Source organism: Pongo abelii, chromosome 3 (assembly GCF_028885655.2).
Source record: "Pongo abelii isolate AG06213 chromosome 3, NHGRI_mPonAbe1-v2.0_pri, whole genome shotgun sequence".
Lineage (NCBI taxonomy): Eukaryota > Metazoa > Chordata > Mammalia > Primates > Hominidae > Pongo > Pongo abelii.
The window spans coordinates 208,082,502-208,100,197 of record NC_071988.2 but is presented as its reverse complement, the minus strand read 5'-3'; the positions used below and the strand labels follow the sequence as shown (position 1 = coordinate 208,100,197).

General features: G+C 38.1%; 1 protein-coding gene across 30 annotated transcripts in view; it reads left to right on the top strand.

Annotated features, from left to right (window-relative positions):
* SORBS2 (sorbin and SH3 domain containing 2) overlaps nucleotides 1-17,696 on the top strand; it is a 370,833-nt gene that overhangs the window by 140,136 nt on the left and 213,001 nt on the right. For 4 of the 30 annotated variants that reach the window (XM_054554819.2, XM_054554818.2, XM_054554812.2 and 1 more), the window contains exon 1: nucleotides 4,479-5,415. The exons of 2 other annotated variants lie outside the window; for them this stretch is intronic. The gene's annotated coding sequence lies outside the window, so the exon portion shown is untranslated. Of the gene's footprint in view, nucleotides 1-4,475; nucleotides 5,416-10,000; nucleotides 17,694-17,696 lie in introns of those variants that run through there. 24 more of the 30 variants (XM_054554823.2, XM_054554824.2, XM_054554822.2 and 21 more) reach the window with 15 other exon arrangements.

Below are 17,696 nucleotides of genomic sequence, written 5' to 3'. Positions count from 1 at the left end.
TTGTTATTATTAGCCAGTGAAGACCGGGCTCTCCAGACTTATGACTAGCTGAAACTTCTTCCTGTACCTCTTGCCACATTTTCCTTATTCCTCTTAACCTAGAAAATATACAGAACTTCTAGGGGGTTCTAGGAACTACTAATGGGCTACACACAATATTTTTGTGTTAATAGGTTTGGCTTTCTCTCCAGTTTGTTAAACAGTTTTTTATTGCTGATGTTTACATTCTTATCATTTGCCCCCTGGCAAGGTTTTGTTCTTCTATAATCATTTTCTCATTTTAAATTTATTTGATAAGTGAATTTCCAAAAACCATCAACTCTGCTGGGTTTGTTTTGGTTTTGGGCACCTCTGATTTATAAAAGTCATTCTGGATGCTGATCAGGGTCATACTTCTTCAGGGAATATGAACGCATTTGATTAGTAGCCGGTGGGTCAGTCTGCTTTCCAGCATATATTTCTTGGGGTTGGAATCATAGAAATAAATCCAATTTGCTTGACTGAGATACTTCAATCCTCCTCCTAAGTCAGTTGTCACATTTCCCATCCATGTCCTATTTTGACATTGTTCACGTCATTGTGAGAGTAACTAAATATGTAAGGTTTAGGAATAACCTTTGGGATATTCTATTTTATTTGTTTTAGGAATTAGAAAATTCAATCTAAGCTTTACAAAAGTCTTTGCTACCTCATAAACAAACCATGCTTCGATTCCAGTCTCTAAGTTAAGTCATACAACGTGTTTCTTTGTTGTGCCAGGGACCAGATCCTTTGGTGGGTCCCAGCTGTGGAGTCTGCAGCAGAAGATGTGACTAGAGAAGAACCTATTGCTTCAAGCAGTGATGATTTTGTTGAATTAAGGAAACAGACTAATAAAGATTTCGAAATATGAACCAGAGGATAAATGGTTTAAGATCAGAATACAGGGAAGCAGTAAATATAGGGAAATAGCAAACTTGTTTCAAGAAAGTGCAAAATGTTTCCAATACTCTCTACCAAAGTAGCCTCCTGATAGTAACAGTAATAGTAGTAATCACTTTAGTTACTCCATAACTTATCAACTTCCTTAGTTTCAACTCTGATAAATAGTTATGTCTTCATCAAGTAATCTTAACCTTAACTCTGTGTCTATTCTAAACACTATTTTTATTCTCATTTTATTTCATTTTTTAAAACTTTGTATCTTGAAAACAAAAAAAATCAAACTTATAGAAAAGTGGAAAGAATAGTAAAATAAACTGAAAATATTCTCACTTAAGATTCATCAGGTGTTAGCATTTTGCACATTTGTGTTTGCCTTCCATAGATGATAGACAGATGATAGATAGGTAGATAGATTGATTGAGGTGTAGGTGTGCATATGGTATAACTTAAAATAGAAGCTAGATAAATAGATAGCTCTCTCTCTCTCCATATATATGTGTGTGTGTATACTATTAGAACATATATATGTGTGTATATGTATTCTTTGATAATATTATATTTGTTTGAAAATCCTTCTAAACAAGTATTTGTCTTAGAAAATCATATTATGGTGTGGTGTTCTACCCTTTCATACTGAACATAATTTCTGAATGGAGATTTTCACACACATTCTATATTTTCATTTCATAATAAAAACCAAAACAACTAGCAGTGTGAATTATAGGGCTCCTTTTATATGTTAGTGGATATCTTAATAACCTTTAATAATATAACAAATTTAATTATAATGTTTAAATATATATAAAAAATACCTTTATGACCATGTTGTTTAAAATTCCACACTAAGACAACAATCTCAATAGAGAAAACAGGCAAAAGCTGTGAACAGAAAATTTACAGAAAAGGGAACCCTGAAAACCATCAACAATGAAAAGATGTTCAATTTGTCAGTAATTGGAGAAACACAAATTCAAACAATAATAAGCCATTCATTACTCTGCACCTATTATATTAGCAAAATTTTAAAACTAGATAATGCCAAGTGTCCTTGTCATAGCTGATTGGACCAAGGCACAGGGCAGCCCATGTATAAAGCTGCTGGCCACATAGTTGGTATCTCATTTGACTCAGAAAGATGGGCTGGAAAAATCAGATTTGTCTCTTGGAAATCTGTATTTAGCACATTTTAAAACAAACACGTACGGAAGGAGAATAAACGTCAGGGACCTGGGCTAGGGCAGGGCCTGAGGCCAGAGCAACGCCAATGGGCCTCAGTGCACCAGGTTACCAGGGAGGGGCTTCGAGCAGGCGAAGGAGCCAAGAGCCCTGGAAGAACAGAGCGGCAGCAGAGTGATGTGTGAAGACCAGTAAAGACGCCAGGAGACGTGCCACGGGACAAAGAGGGGAAAGGGATTCATCTCAGTTCCTGCCAGCTTCCCAGTTCCGGTTCAGTGTAGCCTGGGGGATTTCCAGTTCTCTTTGGAGGAGCAGGAATTGGAGGAATAGGGGAGGAGGAGATACAAGAAAAAGGATGAAGGCCTTTGAAATTCCAAAAGAAAATGACTTCAGATATTTGTTTGTTTGTTTTGCTACTAAAAACAGAGACAGAGTCTCCCTCTGTTGCCAAGCTGGAGTGCGGTCATGTGATCACAGCTCACTGCAGCTTCGACCTCCCAGGCTCAAACGTTCCTCCTGCCTCAGCCTCCCGAGTAGCTGGGACCACAGGCGTGCACCACCATTCCTGGCTAATTGTTTGTTTGTTCGATTTTTTTTTTTTTTTTTTTTTTTTTTGTAGAGATGGGGTCTGTTGCCCAGGCTGGTCTCAAAATCCTGAGCTCAAGTGATCCGCCTGCCTCAGCCTCCGAAAGTGCTGGGGGTAAATGTGTGAGCCACGGCCAGAGATTCTTATGCCTTGCCAACCAATCAATCAAGTGTGAGGGTATAAAGACATTTTCAGAGATACAATGAAAAGAAAAGCCACGCTAAAACATCAAGTACCCCTAGAGTTTTCTTGATATCCTTTTGTAACATGCCAACATTTTGTCAAAATCACTTAAGTTCTTCTGAAGTGATAAGTCAACATATATGTGATATTGAAAAGTGAATTAAAACACAGATTTCACACCAGCCCGTCATCAGTCCCCATTCATACAGTGTTGTAGGTCCTCATTTAAAGGCATTGAGAAATTAGAATATTCAAAGCATGGAGGGCAAAGAAGACATGGACCAGATTGGCTTTCAGAGAGTGGACAGAACAGTCTGGGAGTCAGACATAAAAGGAGAACTGCTAAGAAGTCCCAGGGCATGACAAGGCCTGTAATAGCAGAGGTGGACCCCAGTACAGGGGAGGCACAGAAGAGGTGGCTCAGACTCCACCTGGGAGAGTCACGAGTGAGGTGGTCAGTTTGGGCCAGGTGTTGCAAGATAAAAGAGGAGGCAGATTGGGATGGAGGTTAAAGGTGCTGGGGCGAGGAGCAGTCAGATTGAGAAGATTTTAATAGCAGCATCTGCAGGGCAAGGAAGCGTGAAACGGTATGTAATTCAGGATTCTGAAATGTGGGCAGTGAAGAGCAGAAAGGGAGGCTGAGGGCGAAGGCAGGGGCACGCTCAGCAACAGCAAACGCAAAATAACTTCAGGGAAGGGAACTTCAGTGAGAAAAGGTAGGCTGGCTGGAGGCAATCTGAAGTGGTGAGGACTCTCCCAAGCAGGAAAGCGCCACCCACTTGTCCTCCACGGATATGCTGACCCTGGGTGGCTCAGACCTACCTAATGTGAATCTGGTTGGGGAGGAAGGGGAGCGGGCATCCCCAAATCTACATCCACAGGATTCCTACGCAGTCAAAATTTGGGAATTAATACTGAAGGCAGGAGTGTTCACATGGGTAGGGAAACGCAAAACTAACAGAATCCTAAATCAATGACTACTCAGCAAATAGAACATCTATATTTACAAGTCCAAAGTGTTAACATAACTATTTCAAACAGATTGCTAGAAACAAAAATAAATGGGACAGTGCCTTGGAAATATATCAGATAGAATATGACTGGTGATACAGTCCTGAAAAAGAAGAAAAGGCTGGGGGTTTGCAGAAGATTTAAATGATTCATGGCATCAATCACGGTAGATTCCCAGAGGAGGTGAAATTTTATGGATGGGTGGAATGTGATCCATTTTACTAAGGAAGTAAAACTATTCTTGCCTTGAAGGTAATGTTTAAAGTCAAAGAATTTTTAATTAGGTGTGGATTTTTTAAAAAGAATTTTTAATTTACAAATAAGATTGAGTTAAAGAATCATTTTCTGCGGTAGAAGCAATAGGATTTTTTTAAAATTCTATTTTAAATTGCATAAAATCATCTTAAAGTAATCAGATAAGTTGAACCATAAGTAAATGGATATTTAAAGATCTTATTAAAATAGTCTACCTGATTTAGTTATTATTCTGACCCTATATAGCAATTTACAGGGTTTTGTTTCAATTAAGTGGCTCTAAGATTATCATTTAAAAACAAAAAGTGTAACTCTCCGGTTTGCAGCTCTCTGCACTCATTCTATGACTGGAAGGTGGGGCTTGTTTTGACAATGCTTCCAGTTAGGGTCTCTTAAGTGATTTGCATGTTATTAACCTGGATAGCCACTAATAGGGCTTCACTTCCTCGACTTCATACATAGCCCCGGCTCATATAAAAAAGAGTTCTTCAGGAGAGCAGAAAAATCGGAGCACTTGCACTATCGGTGAAATGTATAGAAAGATAACAGAAGCTACCCTCCTCAAAAAAATGATGAGTTTGATGAAAAGAAATTAACAAGCTGTGTGGGTGTGCTGCACATGATCAGCCATGCTTGCTAAGTCTGTCTGTTGGTTGTTGCTATGGCTACAAAAAGCCAGTGGAACCCAATGAGCTGTCTGCAGCAGAGCTGAGAGGACCAGCCATTTTACTTATGGAAAACAGTGTGGCATATTCTGCTGAGCTTCTCCCTGGAAGAAGCCTCTTTTATACATCTCTTCAGGGAAGAGAGAAGCAATGGGCATGTTAGTCTACAATGATCACAGCCACGCAGGCCTGCAAGCTGCCTTTTGGACAGGCTGTTGACTGCTGTTCCAATTAGCTGATTGGAGAATGTGGAATGCAGAGTGATAATGCTGCATATCTGCTATCAGGCAGCAGCAAAGGTTTTTGTCTTGGGAAGGCAAGCTTTCCCTGCAATATTATCTCAGCAGCTCCCTAGCTGCTTACCCTGAAAACGAGGGATCCAAACGGAGGGTGTTGCCCTCTGCTAACGCTGGTCCTGTGCGTGGCTGTGGCATGTGAGCGGCAGGTCTGAAAAAGCAGGTGTGTGCTGGGACGGGCACTGGACTGGAACGCAGGCGGACGCTCTCGGGTTTACCTGCTTCCTGTTAACAGATTGTGGGCTCCCAGGGCATATGTCTGCACGCTGAGGCCGAGGCGGAGAAGGGGCTTCCTGAGCGTCCCAGTACACTGACAGAGGTAAGCTTTTTTGACCTTTTTGAAAGCACAGCATAAAAATAACTGGGGCAAAACTTAGCCTGAAAGATTTACATTGATTGTGTGATTCGGATTTACCAAACAAACATACACAGACACACACCCACACACACACATTTCTAGAAAATAGTATCAGAGACATAGAGTTGTTTCAGTGAATTTTGGTTCTAGCAATTGGAAGATAAAAAACATGACCGATATGCTTTGGGGTTTAAAACCAATATTTGCTGTTTGAGCAGACTACGATGGCTTGTTCTGAACCGTCTTCACAGCCAACAACATTTCTTGCTTGTGAACAATGGATTCTTTTGTGACCTGCACTTTGACTTGTATTCAGAGAACTACATGAAAAAGAAGTGGCACATAGATTGTGAAGCATTTCTTTTTAAGCCTCGTAAATGATTTATTTAACTCTTAACACACCTATGTACACACTTAAAGAATTCTGTTCTCTATGTGGGTCATAATAGCCAGTGGATTTTGTACTTGCTTACCCTGGACTGAGTGTCTTGGTGTCCTGTTTGATTTAGTTGGGGTAGTTGTAAAGCAAACAGTGTAGGTATTGGAAGCCGTTCACACCTCCTTTCCGAGTATCTGCCTGCCTTGCTGGCCCAGAGCACAAGACCCCCATTGTGCTCCCCCGGCTCAGAATCCAAGGAAAGAAAGGAAGCGAAGCCTCTGCATTGAGTTCTAGGACAGCTGAGGTATGTGGCAGTAAAACTTCTTTTCTTGCACAATTTTTCTCACAAGCAGATAGGTTTCAGAGATAGAGAGTGAAACCAAAAACACCGCACACCTCATACAAATCTGCGCTCATACTTGCAGCAAATGTTTGCTGTCAGTTGCTTCATAATAACAGCGCAGACCCTGAATTGCAGGAGGAATTGCCTGGTAGTGAGTATTTCCTTGATTTATAGTCTCTTAGGAACAAAGCTGTTACTGTGGATTGAAACTGGTCAGTCAAATCAAAATCCCTGGTAAGGAAATGACTGAGTAAGGATTAGATTCTGTTTCAGCAACATTTCAGCTTTACCCAAGTCAGCTCTTTTGTTGTTTTGTTGCTAAAAATGTCAGATCACTTATAATACTATTGAAAATATTTAATTAAAATGTTTGGTCAAAAACTTTGAATAAAACCCCTATCTACAAAAGATGGAATCTACCGTGAAATTTAAAGTAAGTAGTAACTGAGGTCTACTTCTGAGAAGTATATTTTTATTTGCTACCTTTTTCCTCCAAAATCTGGATGACATGAGTCTCTTCAGAATTTCAAGTATAATTTTCACTAATAGATATTAGCATGAACCACCTGTTTCACAGGTGTAGCAATGTTAATAAGCCCTAAGATAAGAGAATACTAAAGCAGTAGGAGAAGCGTTTTCAAAACTTTTGTTCTAGATGTCAAAATAGTCAAAATATAAAGATACAGACGAAGAATCTCAGTGGAGCGAACGACATTCAAACGTTTGATGATAAGAGTATGCCTATGTGGGTCGTAGGGGATAAAATGGTGAGGTGACGACCTTGTACTTCATTATGTTTAACGTTCAAAGGAAAACTAAATGAACAGACTTAGTTCTGAGTCCAATTCTATGAGTAAAAATGTCAGCTAAGTAAGGGATTCTATATGAGCTGAATGAAAGGTAGAGAAAATCTCTCTCCAATTTAATTTCCTTCAAAGCTTTGCACTGCCAAAGGATTTCTTAGAATTGACACAGTGCAAAGACCTGCAGCAAGCACCTGCTTTCCTATTAATTTTTCTTGGGGGAGCTTTTAGAAGAATGAGGTGTAGAAATATCCAGGGCACACCTGACTGCTGTGCCTGTTGCCTTGATGGTGGCACCAGGTGAGACAAGACCCTTAGCCCACGGGAAGAATGGCACACACTTTATACCTGTGCAAGTTCTTTCCTATTTTAGTAACCTTTTAAGATGACATGCTATAAAAAGATGAGCATTTTAAGTTCGATTCTGTACAGAGCATCTCCATAGTTAATAATTCAACAATTTTGAGAACCAGGTTCAGAGACATAATCTCTATCTTTCAAGACTTTGCACTTTCGCTTATGGCTATTTTTAGACCCTTATTTTCTGCTACTTTCCAACTCTTCTGCTGGCAATATCAAATATTTTGGAATTTCCAAAACACACTCTATCAGATTTTTTTTTTTTTTTTTTTTTTTTTGGCAAATGCAATGCCCCGTGAAGAGTCATTTCCTTTAAATCTCCCCTGCAAGGACAGCTGCTTTCATACGCCCTTCAAGTCCAGCTAGACATCCCCCCCTAACTGTCCCCCACCCTGCTTGGCTACATCTGAATCTTACTTCTGACTTTCTTTCTACTGAACCATATTGCATTTGTCTCTGTTCACAGCCTTCCAGAGCTTTGCTGGCCTCTGATTCTAAAGTACTTTGTCCAGTGTCCAGAATTTTGCATTCAGACATTATACTGGTAACCTCAGACTTCAATATTTTCGTATTAGTTACTGTAAATATAGACTTGACCTAGAAATAGAAGTCCTAATACTGCCTTTTATCAAAGACACTTAAAACATTTGAAAAACAACAATGAGGCTTTCATTTTTCTGATTTGAAAATATGGCTTCAGGATCCCAATTTCATAAAAGCTACAACTGTCCTATAATAAATCCAAATTTCCCAAGGGAAAATTTTACAATGTATGTTTTAAACAAAACAAATTGAATGTTTTATTATATAGATAATAGTATTTTTCTATCCATGGCTATTATAAAATGTATAGAAAATATCCCTATTACAAATTTTTTATGGAATCAGACTATTTAAAACTAATGTTGAGTTGATGATGATTAGCAGCCAATTATAACATAAGACACTTATGAAGTTGTTTTTCCTGCTGAAACCAGAAGAAAGTAAAGGTCGTGAACGGGAAAGAGATTAAATAATTGAAATGAAGTCTACAATTGCAGCATTTCTTTTAATGTTCCTAAATAAACCTAAAAGGTGACTGGAAATCACTAGTTATGTTACAATAGTTATGTTACCCTACAACTTGAGTACCTGGGTAAGGGAGAGAATATTCTCTTAGTATCACTCTTGATATAGATACAGGTTTGTTTACAGAGACTTCCTACCCTCTGTTCTATATTAGATAACATTATTACTATTTTTTAAGTAAGCCTGATTTCAGTAGCCTTTTTATGAAAAAACTGCCACAATAAAAAATAAGAATGTACCCATAGTTTTATTAAGAAGTTATAAATACATAATTCCTTGTCTTTAAGATATCTGTGTTGAAAGCAAAAGTTCTAATTAATACTGTATTAATTTTTGTATATAAAGTAGAATTGATGAGGAAAGTTTAAAATATCCTGATATTTGGAATTAGAAAGTAAAATATTTAGGAAATTATTTAAATTCATATTTCTTGACATTATTGCATTCATTCCAGCATTGAGTTTTCTAATAAAAGTAAGACAAACAGCAATTTTTAATTATCATGCTGTCCTTTAAAGTTTTATTTTGGCTATCTTCCAGCTGATTTTAATGTACGGCGTGCTATAATTAAATAATAGCTAAAGTTGGAATTGGTTCTATTCATCTTAAAGACTAATCATGTTTAATTATTTTAAATTGCATATAGTAATTAGATTTCAGAAACCATGATTTTGTAACATGCCTGTACTGTTTCTAACATTTTCTATTTTAAGTCATTTATAATATTTTTAAAGGTCTCAGTTATGTCTAACCACATCGATAGCGTGATGAAATGAGTTGCACTTGTATTTTATAAAGAAGACTTGTGATATATGATTGCATTAGATAATTTTCTGAAAGTTCCTCAAACTAACAATTTAATTATGGATATGCCTGTTAAATCCTAAACTGCCACTGTCACGTGGAAAAATACAGATAAATATGTTTTCAAAATATGTTTTTCTGTATTATTTCTGAAAAACTCAAGACGTGCATGCAGTTAAAAGGAAACACTTCTGTAACTGTTGAGTTCTGAATATTGGCAAATAACTCACATTTCAGCTTAAGTTCAGTTAAGATGATATTTGCTGAATAAATGACAGGGAACCAGCAAAGACGGGTTTTTATTTTGGTGTTTTGCAGCATGACAGATCCATATGGAACTCTACCACACTTTACTACACCTTGGTCTTCAAAACTGAAATATACTAGTTTACCAAGTAGGAATTTTGGCCAAAAAAAGCAGTGGTTTCCTCTTCCCTATACAGGTGAGGTATACATAAATTCAGCATTAAATTATGTACCTTAGAGAAGCATTATTTGAGCAAAAATTCAGAAAGCTTTCACTTTCCTGAATCCAGTCAAGGGTCTTACTTTCAAAGAAGATTTTCCCACCTCAAAAAAACAAAAACACAATAAAAAAGAAAGCAAACAAAAAGCCCTGGTGATGTTCTCATTATATTTTCTAATTTCTCTTTATATATTCATATTATAGTTTAGGGAAATTTATTTTTAATAAAGAACATTATTTGAAAGTTTCAGTGATATTTTGTGTTTTTTTTTGTTCATTTATATGGTTGCCTGCTTATTAAATTTTTGATTTTTTAAATTTAATCAGAAACTCAGTTTTTCTCTCTTCCCTCTGAGATATTTTTCCAGTGGTTAAAGTAAATTACAAATCTTATAATGAATTATATCCTCTGCTTTGAATGGGAGAGTTCATCCAATCCATCATTAGAAATAATTCTTCTTTTCAGGTTCCTTGTCCTAGTACATTTTTTCTGGAATAGTTGAATTTGAGGACAGGGGCAACATAAACCCATCAGGCTCCAAATCTTCTGATGTTCTATTCAATTCAGCATCCCTCAGAGACTAATATAGCTGCAAGGATCAGCCGCAAGGAGTCCAACAAACTATAGCAAAAATAGGCTTCTAGCCAACAGCTGTGCCACTCGTGAAGATCCTCTAAGAGTACAAGCATGGGATGCCGTGAAGAATGGCAAGTGTTTTAAATGCATAGAAAGAAAAACATATTCAAATGAGATTTTGGCTATGTTGGAGAAAATCTATTAGTATAAATGTTCATTCTAGTCTCCTCTAAACAGAAGTCCCTGTACTTCTCGCTGAGGACAGCCAGCTTCTCAGAGGCACTGAGTCCTCTGAAGAGGTGGCACCACAGAGGCAGCAGCCTGGCTGGTGGAAATGTGCTTCATTAAGCCTTTGGCTGCACGGAGAATCCTCTTCCACCTACTGAGAGGAGTCAGCGACTTCTGCCTCATTGGGTCTTTTTAATACCAGATCTTTATACTTCATACAGGTTGCCTACACTTTATGCTACTAAACAACAAAAGTTTGAGAAAGCAACACTTGGCTGCTTAAAAATGAGCGTTTTTGGTAGATTATCAAGATGCCTTCACACCTAATTATTTCAGTTCTCTGTGCTAAAGTTAACAAGGGAAAGGAGATTAGATAACAATAACCTCAGCTGTTCTTGTGCTAACTGTGTCATCTGGTGAAGGGTTTGAGCGCTTTCCAAAACACGTACATTTAACCCGTCAGATGTATTCTTGCACTATAGTAAATACTATGTATTTCAGTTTGCTCAATATCTCAAAATCTAGGTTTCAAAAATTTTATAGCATAGTATTACTAGTAGTTAAGATGAAAATTGTATAACTACTTGGTTGCTCTGCTACAGTGTGAATAGACCAGTGTTGTTTGATGTACCTAGAGCACCAGGCTTAAACCAGTTTACACAAAGGGAGGTCAGGAGACTGGTGAATGGCAAGAGAATGGAAAAAGGTACAGGTTACTTCTGCAGAAGAAAAGTTACAGGGAAAACTTGACTCGCTTTAGAATGGCAGCCGGAACAGACAGGCCCTCAGCAAACAGGTCAACATACTGCATATTCAGTCAGTATTTGCTGAATGAATGAACGGCTTACAGCAATCAGATCTTCCCCGGTGTTGTGCTAATGCTAACACATGATTAGAAAGTGCCCTTTGAATTTAGAGATAAAGTGACAATTCAGATATTTTTCTGATTTTTTAAAAATCATAAAACAAAGAAGAAAAAAACACATGAAAATTAAAAAAGGTTATTATGAAAAAGAAATATATATAGTCTTCCTGGTGAGAAGCATTATACTATAACAATTATATAAGACAGAAATATTTCCAGAAGCATAGATAAAGCTCAAATGCAACACATCATATAGTGAATAATTCAGAAGATAAGAAAAACTGATTTCTAATCTCAACTTTTTTTAAAGCCTCTTGGTACAGTCACATTCATCAAGAAATATAATCAACCTAAAGAGTTAAAATTTTCTCTTTTAAAATAAAAAAGAAAAAGAAAAGTTTAGATCCAGAGTTATAAAATTGAAGATCTTTATTTTAAGGCTTTAGAATATAATTTAACAGAGAGTTCAAGACAGAAAGAGGTATCAGCCTGGGAAGATCTTTTCAAGTTAAAAAAAAAACCATAGAAGCTGCAAGACCTTACGTAGTCAATCAAAATATCTGCTTCTGATTTAACTCAAGAAAACAATAGAAACCTATTAACTAGTATTCAGTCAACTATGCAAAAGATTATTAAAAAAATGTTCAATTTGTCCACTCCAAAAGATATTGATAATAATAATAATTTATATAGATTTTACTCTGTACTAGCTACTATCCCAAGAGTTTTATACATATTAACTTTTAATGAAAAATCTGGAAAATCACAAAATCTATGAGTATAATACCAAATACTAAAAAGTAGGGACTTTTAAGGACATTTACATTGGAATTTCTCAGAAATATTTTCTGCAATCTTAAATTATTTCCCAAAGAGAGATTTAACATTGAATCACTTTGTCTTAGATGCTCCAATACCACTTTATATATTGTATTATTTTTATATCATGTTAATGAAGTTTTTTGACATGTCCAGTCTTTCTACGTGAAAGTGACCTCCACGAGAGAGCAGTCTTGTTTACGTGTTTTTACCCACCATCTTGCCATGTCCACTACCAAGAATGAAAGAAGGATGGGTGAATAACTAGGCCAAGTAGGTTATTGTAACAAATAAAATTTACACCTGAGGAAAAGGACCTGGTGAAAGCAAGGTGACCTGTGTGTGGTTCCATGTGACTTTCATCAGGAGAAAACTGATCTGCTCTACATGTCTTTAAATGTTGTTTTACTATGGGTTTTTTGTTTGTTTGTTTGTTTGTTTTTGGTCAGTGTGCTTTTTGGGTAAAACACTAAGCTAAATATCAAAGCAACCCTTTTTAAGTCATTGAGACTTTTTCAACAGAGGAAATCGTGATGCAACCAAAAATGATTTGGCTCATTTAAACCACTTGTAGAATTTTTCCTCAGAATTTAACCTTTTGAGCAACTTAACTACATATGAGTTATGTCTGACAGTTAAGAAAATTATAAAAATATGAGAAGGCATACTTATCTTCTTTGTCAGAGAAACCATATCTGTTTTGGGAAAAGGGCTTTCTTAGGGCAATAACTCAGATGACTGATAATATATCCTGAATTCTTTCACACTCACTTTATTTAGAAACATAACTTTTTATATGATATGTGTTCTGAAATCTGATTATATCACTCACTGACTTTCTTTCCACCATAGATGTAATTTTACAGGACAAATATAACTCATTTATATAATGATTAATATGGCTTTTTTAATTAAAAAAAAATCTTCCTTCTAAGGTGTGCCAAGGATTTTGACAACATTTTAAATTAATTTTTAGATTTATTGGCAGAAGAGCAGAATTACCATCACCCTCATGTTGTAAAAGCAAATGACAATCAAAGCCATAAATAATATAGTTTAGTTTGAAAAACCACCTTCCTGTTGACCTGAAGTCCCAAATGTCCTGTCAGTGCTTTATATTGACAGTTATCTGGTAAAATGATTGGATCTATGTATTATTATGTGGCATAATATTACATCATAATGATTTTGAACCCTAAGCTTGTGCTTCCTTTGAAGATCGAATTAGGAAAACATACCCTTAAAACTGTGCCTCACTTTTTTTGGCTCTGGTATTTAATTTTGCAACTGTCAAGAACAAAAAGATTATGATCATAAAATTATGTTTCCTGGGGAATGTTCCATTTATGAATTGCCTCATTGCCAGGCTCCTCAGTCATGGTATTGCATTCTGCCTTTAGCCCAGCCTGTGAGAAGAGGTGCTGGATTTGCATGGTGCAGAAAAGGCCTGAGAGAAGGAGAGAACAGGAGCGTAAGGATAGGACCCAGAAGGACTCTGGCCCTCTAAGTATTTGTTACCAATGGGATCACTCAACCACTAGAGCTTCTGAGTTCAGTAGGAATTAGGAAAAGTGTTGCTTTGAAATTCAAATGTTTCTGTTTCCAACCAAAAGCAAAGCATTGGAGAAATCTGCATGCACTCTAGCTAACCGCTCAGAGAGTGAAAGAGTATTTTATCTGGTCAACAAAACAGAATGGCCTCTTGTTGATTGACATGGAGAAATATCACCCGTTTAAAGGTCAGATTATTAATTTGTCGGTGCATTCTCTTGGGAAATAAAATCAGAATTTCATCTGGCAAGTGTCATGACAGGTGACACATGATTTTTAAGACTATCACCAAAAAACTGTATCTGCCCAACATACAGATCAGTACCATGAGTTCCTAACTGCCAAGTGGCCCACAGTATCTGGAGTTTCCCTTCCTGGTAGATGGGCTTGAGCAAGCAATGACGAGTTCTCTGCTCTCCTCTTCCAGACCTTGAAGACTGCTGTCCCATTTGTTAGTATGTTAGTATAAGTTAGCTGATTGTGTTCTTTCTAGTTTGTTTGGTATTGAAAAGATGGCCTTGATAGGGAAAGTAGAGAGCGAGAAAGACCTAAGTTCTGGGTACAACTTAACGAGTGGCCAGACCCAACTGTGGATGTCGAAGTTGTAACTGTATATTAAAAAAATGATACTTGCATTTTCATATAATTTACTTATTCATTTATTACACATCCATCAAGGACCAGAGGAAAAGATGAGAGAATAAGCCAGGAAGCCATTGAAAGAGCTTACAGTTTAGTGCAGGACGACAGGAACGCTACTTACTGTAATTTAAGATAGAAGGTGATGGAGTGCTATAAGGGAGATATAATCAATGCATTTATTTATTCCTTCAAAAGACATGTGCAAAAGTAACTTATACAATAAAGAAACTCTTTGATCATCTCAAGCGATGGAGTTCCAGAAGATGATAATAAATTGCTCAGAGAAGGGAAGTTTCTTAGAGGATTGGGAAAGATGAATTAGAGAAAATGGTATTTTAATTGGGGCTCGAACAAGGTGGGATTTTGACAATAGTGTGGAAAAGCAAGCTTTGTAGCATCAAGAATTGTTTTATACAACTTACATGTGTTTGGCATCCCCTCAGTGCTTTCGTGTAAATTGTTGAGTCTGGCTCAACAACCCTGGGAGGTATGCACTATCATCACTGTTTCACATGAGAAAAGAAGAAACTGAGGCTCAGGGAAGTGCTCATTGGGTTTTACCTGTTATGAGTCAGTGGCCAACTTTGATGAACTTTTTGAAGAGAACTTTGTTCTTGACAGTTGCTAAAGTGCTGAGATTAAAGCACATGGAAAGATTAAGAACTGTGTTTACAACTCAAGAGCATCACACACACACACACACACACACACACAGAGATGATTCAGTTAAAAAATGGGCAAAGAGCCAGAATAGTTTTCCAAAGAAGACATACAAATGGCAAACAGGCATATGAAAAGGTGCTCAACATCACTAAGCATCATGGAAATGTAAGTCAAAACCACAGTGAGACACCACCTCACACCTGTTAGGATGGCTATCACCAAAAAGTCAAAAGATAACAAGTGTTAGTGAGGATGTGGAGAAAAGGGAACCCTTGTAAGCTGTTGATGGGAATGTAAATTGGTACAGACATTATAAAAAATTGTGCAGAGTTTCCTCAAAAATTACAACTAGAACTACCATATGATCTAGCAACTCCACTTCTGGATATACATACAAAGGAAATGAATAAATATGGAAACAACCTAAGGACCTGTCCATGGATTAATGGATAAAGAAAATGTGGTGTATATACACACAATGGGATATTATTCCCCCCTAAAAAAGAAGAAAATCCTGCCAATTGCAACAACATGTATGAGAACATTATGCTAAGTGAAACAAGTCAGACAGAGAAAGACAAGTACTGTATAGTCTCACTTACATGTGGAGTCTAAATGTTGAACTCATAGAAACAGAGTCAAATGAATGGTGGTTGCCAGGAATTGGTGGGGGGCAGAAAATGAGGAAAATGAGGTCAAAGGGCACAGACTTTCAGTTATAGGACAAATAAGTTCTGAGGATCTCATGCAGCATGGCGACTGCAGTGAATAAAACTGCGCTGCACACTTGCAGCTCGCTAGGGGAGAAGATCCAAATGTTCTTACCATCCTCAAAAAAGATAACGATAAGAAGTGATCACTAACTTGATTGTGGTGATCATTGCACAGTACATACATGTATCAAAGCAGCCCGTGGTTCACCTGAAATGTCTGCAGCTTTGTCAATTATACCTCACTACATCTAGGGAGAAAATGGAGTATGTTTTTAAGGGTATGGAAGCAACAGGTACAACTAGGAAATAAAAGGATGGAGGGGGCCCAGCTAAGAGAGCAGGAAGAAAAGAGGAGAGAGGGAGAGAAATGAAGAAAGAGCTAAACCCATGCACAGCCCTGGGGAAGGCACCAGCAGCAGAGAAGAAAGCTGCAAGGGAAGCAGGGCTACCCCAGGAGCAAGATCCCAGGGAGGGCAGCAAAGAGATAGGCCCAGGGACGGAGGACAGCCCAGCTTACAGAGGGGAGACTGCGACCTCTGGGACACTGGAACGAATTGAGCAAGTGAGCTCCACTCCTGAGAGCCAGAAGGACGGTCAGGGAAGTTCCCAGCGGATGCCCAGGAACGGCACTGACTCACCTGTCCTCCTTTATATGCTGGGTCTGAAAGTCAAAGACGCATTTAAAATTATTACTATAAATCTCTGTGACTTAGAAAGTCTGACGTAGGTGAGATTTCTTGGATTCAGTCTTTTTCATTGAGGGGAATATGTTATAGGATGATTGCTAGTGGTTAGAAGCATGAACTTTTTGTATTTTTTGTTTTTTGAGATGGAGTCTCGCTCTGTCGTCCAGGCTGAAGTGCAGTGGCACGATCTTGGCTCACTGCAACCTCTGCCTCCCTGGGTTCAAGCAATTCTCCTGCCTCAGCCTCCTGAGCAGCTAGGATTACAGGCGTGCACCACCATGCTCAGCTAATTGTTGTATTTTTAGTGGAGACGGGTTTCACCATGTTGGCCAGGCTGGTTCCAACTCCTGGCCTTAAGTGATCCATTTGCCTCAGCCTCCCACAGTGCTGGGATTATAGGCGTGAGCCACTGCACCTAGAAACATGGACTTTGGACTCACACATTGTCGGGTGGGAGTTCTGGTTTAGAAAGCTGATTGCAGTGAAGTGAGCCGAGGTATGAAACCCTCTATGCCACAGTTCCCTCATCTAAATGAGTGTCGCCATAGTCCCAGGCATTAAAGGCACGTGTGTTGTATGTTGAGGAGAGCACTGCATCTGATGTAAAGAAGGTCTCACACACATCAGCCACCACTGGTGTTGGTTGTTCCTGGGAGTTTTTAGAAAGACTCTCTTCCAAATTCCTGTGCTCTAGTTACTCATCTCTAAGTAAACTCTGGAGTCTTGAGAAGCCATGCACGTGTGTAGTTTAAGGGACGGGTGACTGCTTCTGCCACTCTTCAGGGAGATCCTAGGTACCACTACAATTCATGTGAAGTGTAAGTCTCAGCGACCTCAGCGGGACTCTAATGCTCATCCTACCATTTGCAGTGTTTGATCTGTGGTGTTAAAAGACTCAGGCTTCTCCTTTTACATAATATTTGTTAGAAAACTTCCCACTACCCGGTTTGCTACCACTATAGCCAATGTCACTGGGCATCTCACTATTCTCTGACTGTAGCTGTTACAACAGCACCAATAGGTTCTCTAAAATGCAGACAATGGAAAAGAGTTGCTAAATTTGTCAAACTTTAAGTGAATCTCATGCTTATTTTTTTTTGGTGTGTTAGGTGGCTCTTCTTGGTGGAAGGCTCACAACCTGTAACTGACTCCAGAGCTTCTGCTTACCAATTCCAGAAAACTAGGTTTAGAGTATTTCCTCTGAGCATTCCTTCATGTCCTTTTATGAGGCTAAGTCTCCTTCCCTACTTCCAAGATGGATACTTCGGGAAGGTA